This window comes from Anas platyrhynchos, chromosome 8, assembly GCF_047663525.1.
Source record: "Anas platyrhynchos isolate ZD024472 breed Pekin duck chromosome 8, IASCAAS_PekinDuck_T2T, whole genome shotgun sequence".
Lineage (NCBI taxonomy): Eukaryota > Metazoa > Chordata > Aves > Anseriformes > Anatidae > Anas > Anas platyrhynchos.
In genome coordinates, this window is record NC_092594.1 from 14,943,001 (window position 1) to 14,959,961 (window position 16,961).

Sequence of the window (16,961 nt, forward strand, 5' to 3'; positions counted from 1 at the left end):
ATTCCAGATACAATGTATTCTGGATTATAATCTTTTATACGGGGAATGTGACATGGAAACAATTTTCAGATCAAGCAATTAACAACTCAATATTGCCTGCCTCAAAAATTTGTGGTTTTTCAATTAATGCGATTTATCTACTCTATAATGGTTACCATTTCCAGAGACTGTGAAAATTGTATTTAAATCATAGGTCTATCATCAGAGATCTATAAAGATTTTTCTAAGGGATTAGATTCTACAAATCTAGAGTATGATGAATATATCACACCCTGTAGCAATCTGAACCCAGATTTTGAAATAAGAATTTCCTACAATTTTGGAAGTACTTGCTCAGACAACTTCAGGGAAATCAATGGAGGCATGAAGATAGAGAGCTTTAACGGGACTGTGATGTCTGCTTTACTTCTTCGGCAGATTCAAGGATCTTTAGGGAGGCTTCAGCTAAACGCCAGCATCCAAATGAAAAGCATTTTTCACTGTAGTTACCTTCTACTTGGTTGCTTATGAACAAACATATATGACTTAACCAATTTCTGTGACAAGCTCAAATTTTACTTAAATAAAGGTCCTGTACTGACAGTCTATACCTCTATACTGTCTAAATCTATGATCTCCTTTACTAGTCCCCTCCTAGTCAACATGACCCTACAGTAAATCCAGATGACTACCAACATATTTACCTGCACACGATTCTTTCAATAAAGGAACGTAGTAGATTTACTTTACAAGTAACAAACTACCTTACTTCCTGTTTATACACAAACAGCATGACCTAGAAGCAATGGAAGTAATGCAGATGCTAACAGCAGCTAGCAAACTTTACTTTTTTATTTATTTTTGGATATATGGTAACTCCACTTAAAGATAATTGCAGACCAGCTAAATCCATGTCTTGCACAGTTGCAGGATATGACTCATCACAATATATTTTTCGCATATATTTTCAGAGAAAGAAATCTGCCAAAGTGCTGACCAGAATATTTTGTATGAAAATACTCCTGATGAAAAATACAACATTTTTCAATGAGAGCATGACATAGATAATGGACTAAAGGGTAGAGATTTTAAATTAAAGAATGAAAATATTTGAGACAGCATTTTAAAATTATGATTATGAAAAATGAACATTATTATTTGTAGTAAATGAAGAGTGCTGACACTTCTATTTTGGGTACTGAAATAGTGTAACAACAGTTTCAGTTGGTAAAAGCTACAAAAAATCTTCGAATAAAAATAAGGTAATATTCCCTTTCATCAGAGTTTTTCCATTAACATGTTAAAATCATCCTAATCATTTAACACTTTATTCTTTCTGAGAAAGGAAAGCTCAAAAAAAAAATCAATTTTTGCACAACAGATCATTAAACTAATATAGCAAAATATATTCCCCCCAAGTGACTCAGTATTTATGGAAAACACTTCTAATGAATTAATTAGCTTTTTATTGAAGGATTCACTAATTCATTTTTACCTAGAGATGTTTTTTTTTTTTTTTTCCTGAATGTACTACTGTTGCTGAAAAAAAAAAAAGTTAGTTACTGAAAAAATTAAACTGGAAACTCTATTTCTTTTTATACTTGTGAGAGAAAGCAAGCTCATGGAAAAAAAGACAATAAGAAAAAAGTTTATCCTTTATCTTCACAAATCAATAGTTTAATCAAAAGAATCTTAAATTACATGACATTGGAATACCCTACAGAAACAGAGCACTCTAAGATCTATACTATCTTTACCAAGGACAAGATAACCTTAGATTGGGCATTAGATGTAGTGTACAAAATTGATTGTTTTTGTTAAAAGGAAACATATTTAGGCTTAAACAAATAGAAACCTATTACAAAAGAGACAGTAAAATATAACTTTGAAATATGACTCAAAAAAATCTCTTAAACGTTAAAATTAATAAACACACAAGGTTGATATAACTTTGCTAAAATATTTCAAAAAAGAATGCCATCACCCTAATTCCAAAAACAAAACAAAACAAAACAAAAAAGCAACTGAATTAAAATGCTAACAAGGAATTTAATCTTAAAAAAGAAACCTCTGTTAATGTTTGGTTTGGTTTGATTTGGTTTCAGAAAAATGGTAATAGAAAACCAACAGATTGTCTCTTATCTTGCAGAAACCAAGGCATTAATAATTCCTAGAAAATTCCTCTTTAGTTGACAATGTATGCACCTAGTTTCATCAGAGCAAGGCATTGAGATTTCAAGACTCTGTAATACAAACTTAGTTCAAGATGCGATATTTTGAAATATTGGTGGGGTGTAGGGCCCAAAGTCACTCTGTCTTAAAGCAGCACCATAGCCAATTCTGTTAACAAATTGTTAATATGTTAGTTATATTAATAATATAATATATTATTATATTATTAACAATATATTGTTAATATGTTAGTTATTGTTAATATGTTAGTTATTGTTAATTGATGCAGAATATATTGCATATATATATATTATATGATATACATGTATGATGCATATATTCTGCATCAATTGTGGAAGAATAAAAGTGTTACCCAAACAAATGAAAATATATTTCATGGGTTAATCACTTGTTATTAATTTGGATACAGTATGTTATATATAGTATAAGTATATAGTGCTTTCATGCCCAAGTGTCATCCCAATGGATTCTGCTATGTCATGTTGTTTTCTTGCTACTAACATAGTCAAGGTGACAGTACACACATCTTCTAAGTCATTTAGGCAAGAGTCAGAAGATATCTTAAGTGATCATTTTGTCCTGGTCAAATAAAATCTAATATTGAAAGGATTAATTCTGCTGCCCAAACCTGAGCAATAGGTGTTGCTTTATGGTGACAAAGAAACCTACACACAGCTGATGGACACAACATGACTTGCAGAATATCAAGCCCTTTTCCACTAGCAACTGCACTCAGAAGAATGAAGAAATACGTGCAAGCCTAGTGCAATGAGAATATCAACCATGATATATTTTACAAAATAAAGTAGTGACTAAATGATGTTGCAGAAGTATAACAGAACTAATTTGCTAACAAATTAAATAGAATATCAATAGGTTATCACTTACATAGTAACACAGGTTAATAGTAGAGATGAAAGATAGCAGAGATGAGAGACAACAATTACAAATATTAACACACATGAATCTGGCAGACGTTAAGTTTTCCAGAATGTTGTCTTGTTATGATGTTCTCAGGTTTTTAGGTGTGAGATTTCAGCTTAACACTTTTCACTCAGCCTCCTCCATGCCCTTTTTAACACCAACAGTTTCACTCAGGAAAAGAAGATAGAGAAAAGGGTTTCAAGTAGTAGCATATGTGTTTTTGAAATACGCGTACTTCACAGACAAAATATGAGAGAATGTATCAGAAAGGCCAGATAGCAAACAGGCTATCATTCTACCTCTGGAATTTCCAGAGCAAATATTCCACTCTGGGGAACAGATTGAGGTACAAACTCGAGCAAAGTGAACCTTGGCAAATTACGCAAATTAACAGCAAGCAAGATTAGTAACTTGAAGGTGCATGAAAAGCCAGACCTTCAGTTCAGGACAAGTCTAGCACCAATTCATTCACAAGTAAGTTTTCCACCATTTCACTAGCCTTGTATCACATTCAGAAACCACAACATGAGTTTGCAAGATTAGCTTGCAAAAAAATTACTTGTCATTACACTAGCCTAGTCACCTGACTGCCCCTAGCAGAGCATATTTGCCTTCAAGATAGTTATCAGAAAAAAAGTGAAGAGAACCAAACAGTGTCTCTCCAATATGATGCAGAGAATGCTTTTCACATACATGTACATCTGTATCTGCTGCGGAGGAGTGATCTAATACCCATGTGGTTATGCTGAATTTTGTTCACTTAAAAAACAATTGCTAAAAGGAAAAAAAAATAAATCTATGCATTAAAGCACTAGAGAGCAATATAATTACTGGAGAAGTACTAGACTACAAGAACCTGGAATTGCTGCTAACATGCAACTTTTGCATAAAATGGAATATTATTGCATCAGAGATGTACAACTGTTGTGGACACTTAAAACTAGACAGCATAATCAATGTTTACTTAGCTTTTTGTCATCTACTGTTTTTGTTTCTGATGTTATATAATTGAACACATTGTGATTCCAAAGGTTTGAAATAATGAACTAACCACAAATATGAACTTAGTATTATAAATATCACAAAAATGATTTTCATTAATTTATGATCATCCTTATAATAGTATTATGGTACAAATCTTAAGAAGTGTTGCTTAGCTGTTGTTGATTGACTAAATGGCAGATTAAATGGTTAGTTTGAATCTACCTATTTTTCATAAATTTTATTATTTTAAAATAATTTAAAATGTCCTTACTTTAGATACTAAGATGAGAGTACAGCATCATTTTCCAAGGTGATTAAAACACTGACAAATATTTTTTAGTGCATGCATTTAGGTGGTAGAGCTCAATCAACATTGCTACTTCAATAAAAAAGAGTTATGTATTTATTTTCCTTGTATTTCATTTGAAGAAGCTGGTCACTAATGATGCTTAATGTCTACAGCTCAATTTCTTGTTTTCCATCCTCTGTTATAAACCTGAAATCAATTTGATTCTTGTGGAGGTGTTATGGAAAGCTCCAAGACCTTTTTTCTTATTGCAGTATAAATTTCTCTTTCCAGTGACATTTTTTGTGTTCCTGTAAATAGGAAAAAAATCCCACCTAACTCTTAGAGAGACTGAACATTTAGTCTTTGGCAAAGATCAAAGCCTAAGCCAAAAGAAAGACCTTAACATATAATTTGGAACAGTAGGAAGCATATTAACATCACATTCACAATGAAGTCTGTCAAGTGAAGTCTTATCTGGAGGAAAGTGCAAAAAAGGGTTACTTTCTACAGGACAGACAAGCTGCCCCTGCAGATCCTTAGGACAAATTCTCAGATTTTAGTTAGTGAAGATTTTAAACTAAGTATGGAATTTTTTTTTTTTTAATTCCTGATAAAGGAAGAATAGAAAATGGAGACTATAGCTTCATTTTCATATGCAAGAGTTTACATGATCTGCAGTTCAAATACATTTCTGTCTCATAAATTGAGTCAACTTGTTTTGGAATCAGTTGAAACCATTTGAAATATCAATAAGAAATTCCCAGCTGTCTTCTTCAAGTCACCTACCAGGCAAATTCACAAATTTGTTAGAGAAGACTTGCAAATCCTACATAAAAACAACTATAAACCTCCAAAGGTAATACACAATTTAAAAAAACAAATACCTTAGCTTATTATTTAAAGTACAAAAATATCTTAAAAGCCCAATGACAAATGAAATTGAGTGTGATATTTTGAAATAAATGGTAATTACTAAAATTAGTAGCAATTACCACCATTAAAAAGATGTACAAAGCAAGAAGAAGACAAAGAAGAAGAAAAAGAAGTTACAAGAAAAGGAAAAAACATCCACAATTTATTTCACATGTGAAACAGAGGACAGTTAAGGGAATGTTTACATCTTATAAAAGTAACCTTAAAAGTCCAAGTGATTTTAGAAACCAGTACTTCTGTAGAAACTTTTTCCTGCCTCCATCCCCTCTAGCAGTAGATTAATAAGAATTTTAATACTAGATTTTAGATGAAATTCATATTGTTCCAGCTTTTTGAAAATTGTGATAAACTGAGTGTATTTAAAGAGAAAAATTCTAGGCAAAGACTTCTTGCACTGAACAAAAATATTAAATTTATACTGTCATTGTATACTGAATATTACATATTTCCTAGAATATTGTTTATGAAAACAGTGAATTGGAAAACCCTCTATGGTTTCTGTTGACAAGTCCTGTGACTGTTCATACCTTTATGACAATTTGTGACATTTATTAGTTAATTTATCTTCCTGAAATGAGTCAGTCAGATGCAGGAGGATAAAAAATGTTGAAGGAAACCTTAATACTGTTAGGTTATTTTTCCCTCTGCGTATTCCTCAAGACAAATACTTGGTGAGCCACCTACTCTTGCAGATTGTTATTCTATTTTTAAATTACTAACATAAATTCAATTAGGATAAGCTTTTTAAGTCATGAACTCTTGCAGTGCTGTTCACAACTGAATGAGCACAAAAGTTTTACTCCACTTTCAAAGAGCGGTTCTTCAGAAAATACAGTGTGGGATCCTTGCACTGTATATACTCATAAGCAAGACGGAAAATTGTGATCATATCATTACATTCTCTTAGATGTCATCATAGTAAATCAGAGAATTGCTTCTCAGGCAAGAACTTTGAAAGCAATTTTTTCTTCCCACCCTTCAGCCTGCACTCAGTCAGTTCTGTGAAGCTGGCAGAAACCGCTTTCTGGGAATTAGTTCAGCCTAAAGAGAAACTCTGCTGGTAGGCTGTGGTTAAAGAAATGGATTTTGCTTCATTTTAAGGAATCACAGGTTATAATTTAAATACAGTTGTAGCATAATGCAAGTTTGAGCAACTTCTAAAAGTGAAATACAGTTCTGAAGTTTGCACTTCCATCAGTTCTGTTTCTGTATGTGAACATAAACCTAGAAAAAAAAATCAGGTCTGGCAATATCTAGAGTAAAAATTAATCAGCTGCTTCTATACAGGTGATGAAACTACTCTCGTATTTGCTCCAGTAAATCTTCATTCTTGCTTCAATTAGGCTGGGAGAATGCACATTATCCAGCAGAGCCCTCATCAGTCAATTGATCTAAATGACTCAGACCATAAGTTATGGAAAAAACAACTAGTCAGGCCTGTAGCCTTTATCTCAGTTCATTCAATAGCACTTATGGCATGCACTAAAAGCTGATTACTAGTGCAATGCTGCTGCTGACTTAAAGGCAAAATTGCACTCAAATACAGAAATTAGTTGCGTATCCTTATAAATGGATACATCTTATCATTTCTTAGTGTTTTCTTCCACATGCATTTTTCTTTTTGTCATTGGTGGTACTTCTAAAACTGTGCTAGTTTATGTACCCTGCCCACCCACATTTGAAGAAACAACAGAAGTTTCTCCAATTGGAAAAATAACTGAGCAGAAACCTCAAATGCCCAGCACTGCCATAAATTAAATATTTTACCTCCAATACTTGAAAAGGAGCGTAGACACCTACATTCAGTAAGAGTCCAAAACCACTTAGCACAATTTAAATCGTAATTTCTTCCATATTACCGCAGATTGATAGTATACAAAATAACCAGTACAAGTCAGAAACATCTGCCAAGTTGAGAAATACTGACACAGATGAGGGTGAGAAAAAACAATTTCAGATGGCATCCTTCTTAGCAGTAGGATTTACAGATTCAAAACCAATTATTTACAAGTGGAAATATCTCCCAACCTTTGAAATACATTTATTTCTATTTTATTTTATTTCATTTTTCCCACAGAACTGCTCCATGTGTACATTTTTACTTTTATCCCTTATACTTCTCACACTGGTGACATTAGTCAGCCTGATATAAGAAACCTCACATTAATGGATGATAAATACATCATGCCTCCCTTTGCATTTGCTGTGCTTGACCCTTATTATAAACCCTTAAAGTTTATATGCCCATAAGCTCCAAATAACTTCAATTTTAAATACGTATTTTAACACTTCAATATTTCTTCCTTCACATCTAACGAACTTTTCTTTCAAAATGATACTTCAATTACTGATACTGATTATCTTCAATTTTACATCTTTATTTTTCTGGTCATACCTTATTAATTAACAAAATTTGAGGCATATCAGTTCTAACCTCGTCTAACATCGTTACCTGTTTGTAGAAACTGCAGCCATGGCACTCAACAATTGGAGCTGCTAGTTATAATGCCACAAACCCCAACTTCAGGCAGCAATCTTGTTTTTCATTGGTGTTGCTTGACTAATGGCAAAATTGGCAACAGCCCAATGTGTGTACACAAGTGACATTTGTTGTACACTACTGTAATGCCACTAACTCCAATATCACAGTTACTCCTACTTTGCACTGCTATAAATCAAACTGCAATCACAGTCTAGGAGTACCTTTGAGCCAAGAGCTGGCATTTCCACATAATTACTGTTCCAAATATAACTGCAGTTAATGTCCTGCCTATTTTTCAGCATTCTTTGCATTGCACTTTTCATTTCCAGTGATTTACCTATCTAAGTACCTTTCAGTGGTGGCAACAGCAGACATGCTTTCTTCTTGCCATCAAGACAGCATTTGTTCCATCAGTTACAGTAACTGCACGTGTTACTGAGACCTGGGGCAAACACCAGGGGCAAAAAGAAAAAAAAAAAAAAAGAAAAGGAAAAGGAAAGAAACAGAAATAATGGTGTAAAAATATTTCAGTTCAAGAACTGAGTTGTCCATATTTTTTTCTTCCCCCAAAAATAGCATCACAGGAGTAAGAATAAAAAATGTATCAAGTGAAACAACAAATACTAACAAAAAGAATAACATGAAATACAGCAGAAGATGAAGAAAGGGCATTTTAACTGCAATTGATTTCCACAGCCACCTACATGGTAACTCCAGAAAAAATGCTTTCGTATTTCACTGTCCCTGAGGCCCACAAGACTCCCTGCAGAATGACAATTCCACAGGGGGAGCACAAAAATGAAGTAAATATATACATACATATATATATATATATATATATTATAGGATTTATTTTAAATTGCATTTTTAAGAAATTCAAGTTACTCTATGCTAGATACTAATAGTCTTACTGAAGGACACTGTAGAGAAGCTTTAATTTAAAGCACACATTAAATTATTTACTTCAGGCACTGCTGACATTAAATTGGCCAGGTCAATATGAAACTCATTATGAGATAGGTTATATTGTTAAGCTCTGTTTCGCTGTGGCTAGATTGATATTGTCACCTCAGCTGAGAGTTTGTACTTTATACTGTATCTCTTAACAGGCAGTTTGTGTTTTAGGATTACCATTGTAATCCTATTGAGTTCAACGCCACCAATATGTAATCCTGATTAATTTTGGTGTTTTCTAAGAGTTTTACAAGATCAAGAGTAATTAGTAGAACTCAATATAAAAATATCCTGCTTTTCTGTATTTTAAGTCATACATGCATACGGAATAAAGATTTCTGTATTATTAAGAATTCTGCTTCCACAAATTGAATGCAACTTGGTGAAAAACAACAAAAAGGACATAAAAATGAAACAAATTTTCCTGGCAGAACAAGACACCAAATGTTTGTAGCTCAAGGACAAGTACTCCTAACAGTAAGATGAGATGCAGATATTACTACTTTACTTCTTCTGCAGTTAGTGGAAAAAAGAACCGTGCATTACAGAAGCCCTTATCTCAGTACTCTGTTAAATGCAAAAATGGGATTTCAGCACTTAAAAAATGATGATTAAAAAAAAAAAGGAACCTAAATCTTAAATCCAAACTGTTGTAAACCCTTGTTCAGCTGCCACCTGAGCCTAGATGTACCTACACTGGCTACCACAATGTGTGTGCCTTAAATATCTCCTGGCATCTGTTTCAAGGTATTCTTGGCAACCTTCAAATCTTGACATAGCCAAATAACCCAGTGCTTAAGTTCAGTCAGGTCCTATAAGCCTGTCACACTGAATTGCTCAAGTCTTAAATTGCTCAAATCTTTCTAGGAAATACATGTGGAAATAATATGTGCAGCAAGAGTTGGAAGGACAGGTAAGTCTCTTAAGCACAATAATCAAAGAATAACTCAGACTAGATTGCTGGACAGCAATAGTAATAAATAAAAAGTTTTCACAGATACATTTGAGATGTTCTTTAAAAGTAGCAAACTTTTTGCTTGTGAAGGACACCTGTCACAAACTAACACTGAAAAGTATTTCTGAATGCACACATACACAGAAACAAAATACAAGTTAATGCTTTACCAAATCATGTTATGAAGAATAACACGCATAGAATTAAAATAAATAAACAAAAATCAGAACATATAAACCCAGAGCCACATTCTTAGATGAAATGGGTGTAGTTCAAGCTAGGCACCTGCCAAATGTCTAGATCTTCCTCTTCTGTCTAGCTATATTCTTTATCTCTCCCTTTTTCCCTCATTTTGGTCCATAACTAGAGCTGCTTTCTATACTGATGTTTCTGGATGTGAGTGGACTAAAGATACCAGTTGTTTGTGATTGTAGAGGGTATGTAGAAGATTGTAGACTTAATTATCTAGGGGTAGAAGAGACCATCATCATGTAACATGTCAAGTGTGAACAGCTAATTTACGTGCAAACTCATTTAAACAGAAAGATGCACGCAAAACCCTTTAAATAGTCTGTACATTGTTTGCCTTCATCAATATGTAAAAGATAGTAAATACGTGATTATATGAATAGTTTATGTGCATTTGAATACTGCTGCATGTTGGGAAGGAGTGCATTTATAATCAATCTTATTTCAAGAAGAGAGTTTTAAAAGATTGTATTTTCACAGCATATGTGAAAGACAAATCTTAAAGTTATGTACGGTGTGAAAATTATCATTCTTATGGTCAAGTTCTGAAAATGCAAAACAGTAACCATTTATAAGATTAAATTGACAATTCTTGCAGTGCCATGGGAAAAAAATACAGGGAAAATATTAAAAAAAAAATATCCAGTTAAACCATAAACCAAGAACAATCTTATTCATCTGAGTTTCCAAGACCTGATCCACTATCTTTATTAAATATATTTTTCTTGCTGAGACTCTTGTTCTGGTTTATTAAGCACTGTCATTGCTATTTATGGACTGCAGACACCTGCCCACTAAGAGCTGGACCGAGACCAGCTGGAAGTTATCCTTGTGCAAATAAAGCTCCATATGTTCAAAGGGCTACATAAACAAACTCTGGCAAATAATTCCTCACAGAATCATCTTCAGTTCAGATCATCAACACGTGGGCAGAGCAGAGGGACAGGAGAGAGACATGATGACACACCCCATAATGAGAAAAAATAGCAGTAGAGATAAGGAACAAATAATCTTGCAACTGTTCATTTGAAGTGTGTTGGCCAACAAACACTTCTGGTCAGTCAATAAGCAAATAAATAAATAAATAATGATATTGTTAAAAGTGTTACCCATCTCCACAGCATTTATTGTGATTTCTGAAAATTAACATTATTTCACTATGCAAAATAAGCTTTCTGATTTATATAGATGTTAATACAGTTTTAAGTTGTTATTACTCTCTCATAAAAATAAATTCTTGTAGCTCTACCTTTTTCTATTTTGAAATATATTAGAGATAAGTATAGAATGTACTCAGAGATTAATTTTTGTTTGTTCGTTTTTTTATTCCTTTATAAATACTAAGCAAATATTATAGTATCAGATGTTTTAATCAGCTTAAATCCTTCCTGCCTCATGGGAAAAATCCACAGACACTGATAAGGAACAGCATAGAATATACACCTGTTTATTACACATAAATACATCACATTTTAAAATCTCTAGGGCTTACATCAGCATGAAGAGAGTTTCTGGGGGAAAAGACTTGGAAAATTCATATTGACTTTTGCCCTCTACAAAAAACATATAGTTACATGTATTGGCATGAGCAAACAGATAAATAGCATTGCTATTTGTGAAGCTGTGATTTTACAGAAATTCACTAGAGAGGATTGGATCTTGGTGAATATATTACATACAACCTCTTAAAAATGAATAACGTGAAATCTAAAGTACCAAGACAGATTTCTATGCTCAAAGTAATAGATACTGCATAGAAAATCCAAGATTCTGGAATCAGTCTTAGGAAAGACCACTCTGTAATAATTGGCAACTAACAATTAACTCCAGTTACTTTCAGTTGGAAAAATTATGCTCATTTTTTTTTTTGTAACAAGGACGATACGCACATAACATTAACACACGCACACACACACAAACGCAAAGGGTTACTTTTCCCACCGTTCTATAATTGAAAGCATATTGAACAAGCAATCAAACCTTCTTCTAAAGGACTGTAATGCTAACATTCCTGTGAGTTACAATGGACCCACTCTGTTGTATTCATTTTTATCACCTTGATGATTTGGGCTGCATTTGAAGAGGAAAATTGAAGAGCAAAGCATAATATTGACTACAGCAGGACAATTACAAGAGAATTTTTCCATTCAATTCTCATTTCAGCAATAGTGGCCAAAAAAAAAGAAATTATCTGTCATTCACAAATTCCAAACCATTGTCTTTAACAAATATAGAAAATATGTTCTGGGAAAACACCAGAGTCTTGAAGAGGAACCTACAACTGCAGATATTTGTTATTTAATGTTGTGAATAGCCGTGGACTTCAACTAGAAGGAAAAATATGCTTATGCAGGAGGAGTGGAATAATAAAAATAAAGCAATCAAAAGCAATTGAGTAGATAAGAACCTTTAAAGTCTGCACAAAAACAAAAATGAATAGAAATAAATAGTAAACCAGTGTTATACAAAAAAAAAAGTGACAGATAACGTTGAAGGTGGTCAGAAAGAAGAGAAGCTATTTAAATGAGAAACTAGGATGTGATGTCCAAGGAAAAACAAGATACTCACTAAATGAGGATGAGATGCTTTAGAAGTTAAATGAAAAAAATTATAAAGCTCTCAATAAATGCAGAAACAGTACAAAGAAAATAAGAGAGAAATAATTAAAAAAAAAAAAAGTGAAGAAAGGAAAACATTAGTAAGATACACTGGCTAATTCCAAGGCTATTTTCAATTCCAAGTAAAATTAAATTTTCAGTTTCCCAAATAAGGAAACTATATATTAATTTAATGTCCATTTCAAACAAATTAAAAATACCCAATCATACACTTTATGCTCAACCCCCCTACTTTAAGAGACCACTATTAAGACTCAAAAGGGAATGCCTCATAGATTAGCAAATGATAAAAAAAAGTTGCTTAAAAACAACCTTTTCTTCCTATCTCACTCTGTCTATTCTAAGAAGACTCCTCTAGCACCAATTTAGCAAAAGACTTAAGAACATACTCCTTTTTAATTATATAAGGTAACCACCATCGTTGTCAACCCCCATGGAAAATATAAATACCTGAAATAATAGCTAGAGCTGGTCTGTGGCCTGTAGGTTTTGCAATTGCTATTAAAGGTTATCCTTATCTAGGTTATAAACTTTTTAGTACAAAGTACAATGAATTTCCCTAGCATGTATTCAACATTAATCACCCAAGAAGCTCTAACAAGAGACATTTTTCAGGACACTACTTCAATACAAATTTAATGATTCTTCTATGAACTTATCAGTTAAAAATTGAAGACACAAAAAAGCAAACAGATCAAGCTAAGAGAATGGACTTTGAGACTTTGGCAGTAGGGGCTAATTTTAGGAATAAATACTGCATTGCAAGCACAGGGCTGAGCTGCATTTCATTACACTTTAACTGTGTGTTTGTGATTTTATTAGATTAATTAACACCTACACAGTGCTTGTTTTGGGCTTACAGCAAATCTCAAGAGCTAACAGGAAGGCAGGTAGGAAGGCAAGCACACTGATGACAGCTTGGAGCTGACATGGTCATCAGGTTTTGTGTGTTCAGTTGGATTTATTTCCCCCAAATATCATAATCACAACACTCAGTTTTAGGCCATATTATGAAAAATTCAAACAAATAGTTTTCTAATAGTTACCTAATAATTTTATACCCTCTTTGTCCTCAAGTAAAAAGATACACCAACACAGTACATCCATATATCTAAATCTATTTGTATCCATATTTCTATACGTATGTGCCATGCTGGTAGATATATGTAAGATTTAAAATGTTAAAACGATTTGTTGTCACAATGACCGTTAGTGAACCATTTATTTCTGACTATCTGGACATCACTAGTGCTGACAAGTAAGAGACAGCTTTTGCTGTTCAGTGACAGAAGAGACAAACAGTGTAGGATTTACCATTACTGAAGAATTCCCCTTTTATCCTCAGGTTTTGTATTGCCTTTCTTCTAACAATCCCACTTCTAACATGATTTTCTCATGTACATTTCTATATACTTTAAATGCTGTTCATACTGGTGATTTTGAGAGGAAAGTGAAACAGTGTGTCACTTAAAACACAGTAAAACCATGCATTTGCTTAGTCTCATTTGGAGCTATGGAAATGCTTTTCCTACAATCATCTTCTGTGAACGTTTTTTCTGTAAATTCTCACAAATTCCCTAAGGTTCATTCCCCTTTGGTGGAGTTAAACAGAGAAGTGACCAAAGTTTGCTCTTCATAAAATATTGGTAATATAGACCATTTAGGCAGAAATAAAGGTTATTTTAAATGTTCTTTAGTCAGCATTACCTTCTATCTTCTATCAATGATTCAATAATACTATGAAGTATATGACTGACAGATCCAGAAAATGAATTGTGCATGGAAAGTTTACCAGTGGTGTTAATATACCTTATATTCATACCTTCCTTTCACAAGGACAAGATAACATTTAGAATAACAGGGTAGTGATCTGAAGATACATGGGATTGTACACAGTTGTGCCCAGAGTACAGACAGCTCCATCAAATATGCACATACCAACAAATCATGGCATTATGGCATAATTAGTAGTGGCAGAGTTGACAAATGACCGAAGAGCATGTGTTTGTTTCAGCACTGCAACAGAGCACTAACAACAGATATCATAATAAACTGCTCAATGAAAGAAAAGGCTTGCAAGTCTGTCCTGAAGAAGAGAGGATTCAACTCTCTCAATTCTTCATGCTCACTAGAATTGGTTTGGGACGTGAACAACTGTTGCACATAAGGCAATTTTATTTTTTATTTTTTAATGTCATACTTTAGAATATTTTTCTTTTGCTCAGTGCTGTTGTTCTGCAAGGATGGACAATTCAATGGACAATTAGACCTTTCAAAATGCAGCAGTGTGACACAAGCCATCGGTCTCACTGAGGAGGATGACAGTAATCCAGTGTGTGATAAAGAAAAAAGACACTATCAGATCCTACCAAACAGACTGGCTTCATTGTCAGGCACTGTAATAAAACAGTGATCCACAACAGACAATGCAAGGTTGCTCTGTGCTCAGATTTCCCTACAGCACCTATTACTTCTACTAAAAAAACACCTTGAGAACAACACTGGAAATGACACATATCCACCAACACTTAATTGACTTTTCAGGTATGATGCCAAAACCAAGACTTCTATATGTATCAGCAGCAGAAAATCAGGCTACAATCATTTAGGTCTTTGTGTTGATGTTAAATGCTGCTTAATGATGCCTTCAAATGGTAGTCCACTGGTCTTACTTAGATCTAATTTTCTGTCTAAGAAAAGGAAATTTTAAAGCTTCAATCCAAAACATGCCAGTTGTTAAAATCTTTGCTGGATTGTCAGTCAAGATTATCACTTACTTCCTGAGAGTATTCTTAGGTTTTTGTAGCATACACTGAGCACATAAGAAGATAATACTATATTATGAGCTTCTGACTAATCCTGAAACTATCAACTTTAATTATAAAATGTATTACTTCATTTGTCTGTTTATCTTATCAGTAAAACCATTCATTTACCTTTCCCATACACTTCCAAAAATATATCTTTGTTATTCATGTCATAATAATAGCTTATAAACTGCACATAACAGCTTGAGGCATGTTCTAGTTGCTGTGAGAAACACTCTCTATGGTGTGCTGTGATAAAAAGTAATAGATGTAGCATCTAATTTAAAAAATATATATAGAAGACTAAATTTAAATATACAAATTAATATTTCTGTGCACTATTCAAATTGCCTTGTGACAGATGCAGCAAATTCAAGTAGTTTCACAGGCAAATGAAATTCTGAGAACTTGTCTTGAAAACTGTACCAATCAGTTGAATTTTCCTGTAAAGACCATGTGCCAGAAACTGTGAATCTTCACTGTGTAAGACACAATTGCAACTACCATCTCAGACTATTTGCTTCTTCTGACAAGTACCTCAGGTTCCACCTTGAGGCTAAAAAAGGTAACTGAACCTAGGTAGGCAGTTATTTGTGCTTAAACAAAAAACCTCCCTTTTAAACAGAAGAATCATACAAACAAAAGGGGTACCTTCAGGTTTTAATGCAGTGGATTTGGAAGGCTTTTATAATTAAAACCAGTATGAAATTCTCTCTGAATATTACACTGCAAACTGTAAAGATATCATGGAATTTCAGACTGTAAAACTGATTTAAATGCTTAATGGAAATATATCTCAAGAAATTAGTTGAGAAAATGAGTTAATATTAAAGAATTCTAATGTTTTTTGGATGATCAAGTAATTATGGCTTGATTGAGAAACATCAGGTGGAATATTAAGTTGTTTTTTTTTTTTTCTAAGTTAGCAACACTACTCCCTCCATTTTATTTATTTATTTATTTTAAGAAAAACATAAAACTTTCCAGCCTCACAGTCTAAGAAGAAACAATACAAAATCTACTGCTTCAGGTAATAGTTCTCAGTTCAATTCTTGATTTCAAATACCATTTTTTATCATGAATCAAAAATATTGGTCATTGAATATTGCTTCGTATTAAAAAATGAAAAATGGAAGAAAACTATGACAACTTCTGTTTATTTGAAAAGCTATTTCAGTTGAACAATAGCTATACCAAGCCAAGCTTGACAAGGTCAAGAATTTATTGACCTCATGTAACTAGCTCCCTCAGAGATTTCTGCTATTAATGTTTTTACTGTAAAAAACACTCACTCACCTTGAGCACCTACACATAATTTAAGTTAACATATGTTATTACCAACTTCAGAGTAAACATACAGTACAAAATAAAAATACGTAACAGCTAAATCTCACCACCTATCAATCCATTAGGAGAAAGCTTGCCTCATGGGTGAGCAGAGATCATTTAGAATTATTGAGTTTAAAAGATCATACATTCAATTCTAAGTAGATAAGTAAGTCTGCAGTGGCAAATGTGAAGAGAGGTTCTTGGACAATGAATTTTTCCTTCCTAGTGGTTCACAGTTCTGTACATTGGAATGGGAATATGCATC

The 16,961-nt window shown here is 33.2% G+C and overlaps 1 long non-coding RNA gene across 1 annotated transcript in view; it reads right to left on the minus strand.

Moving 5' to 3' along the window:
• The window catches only part of LOC110353704 (uncharacterized), a 526,570-nt gene that overhangs the window by 211,073 nt on the left and 298,536 nt on the right, over positions 1 to 16,961 (minus strand). The gene's annotated exons all lie outside the window — the stretch shown is intronic.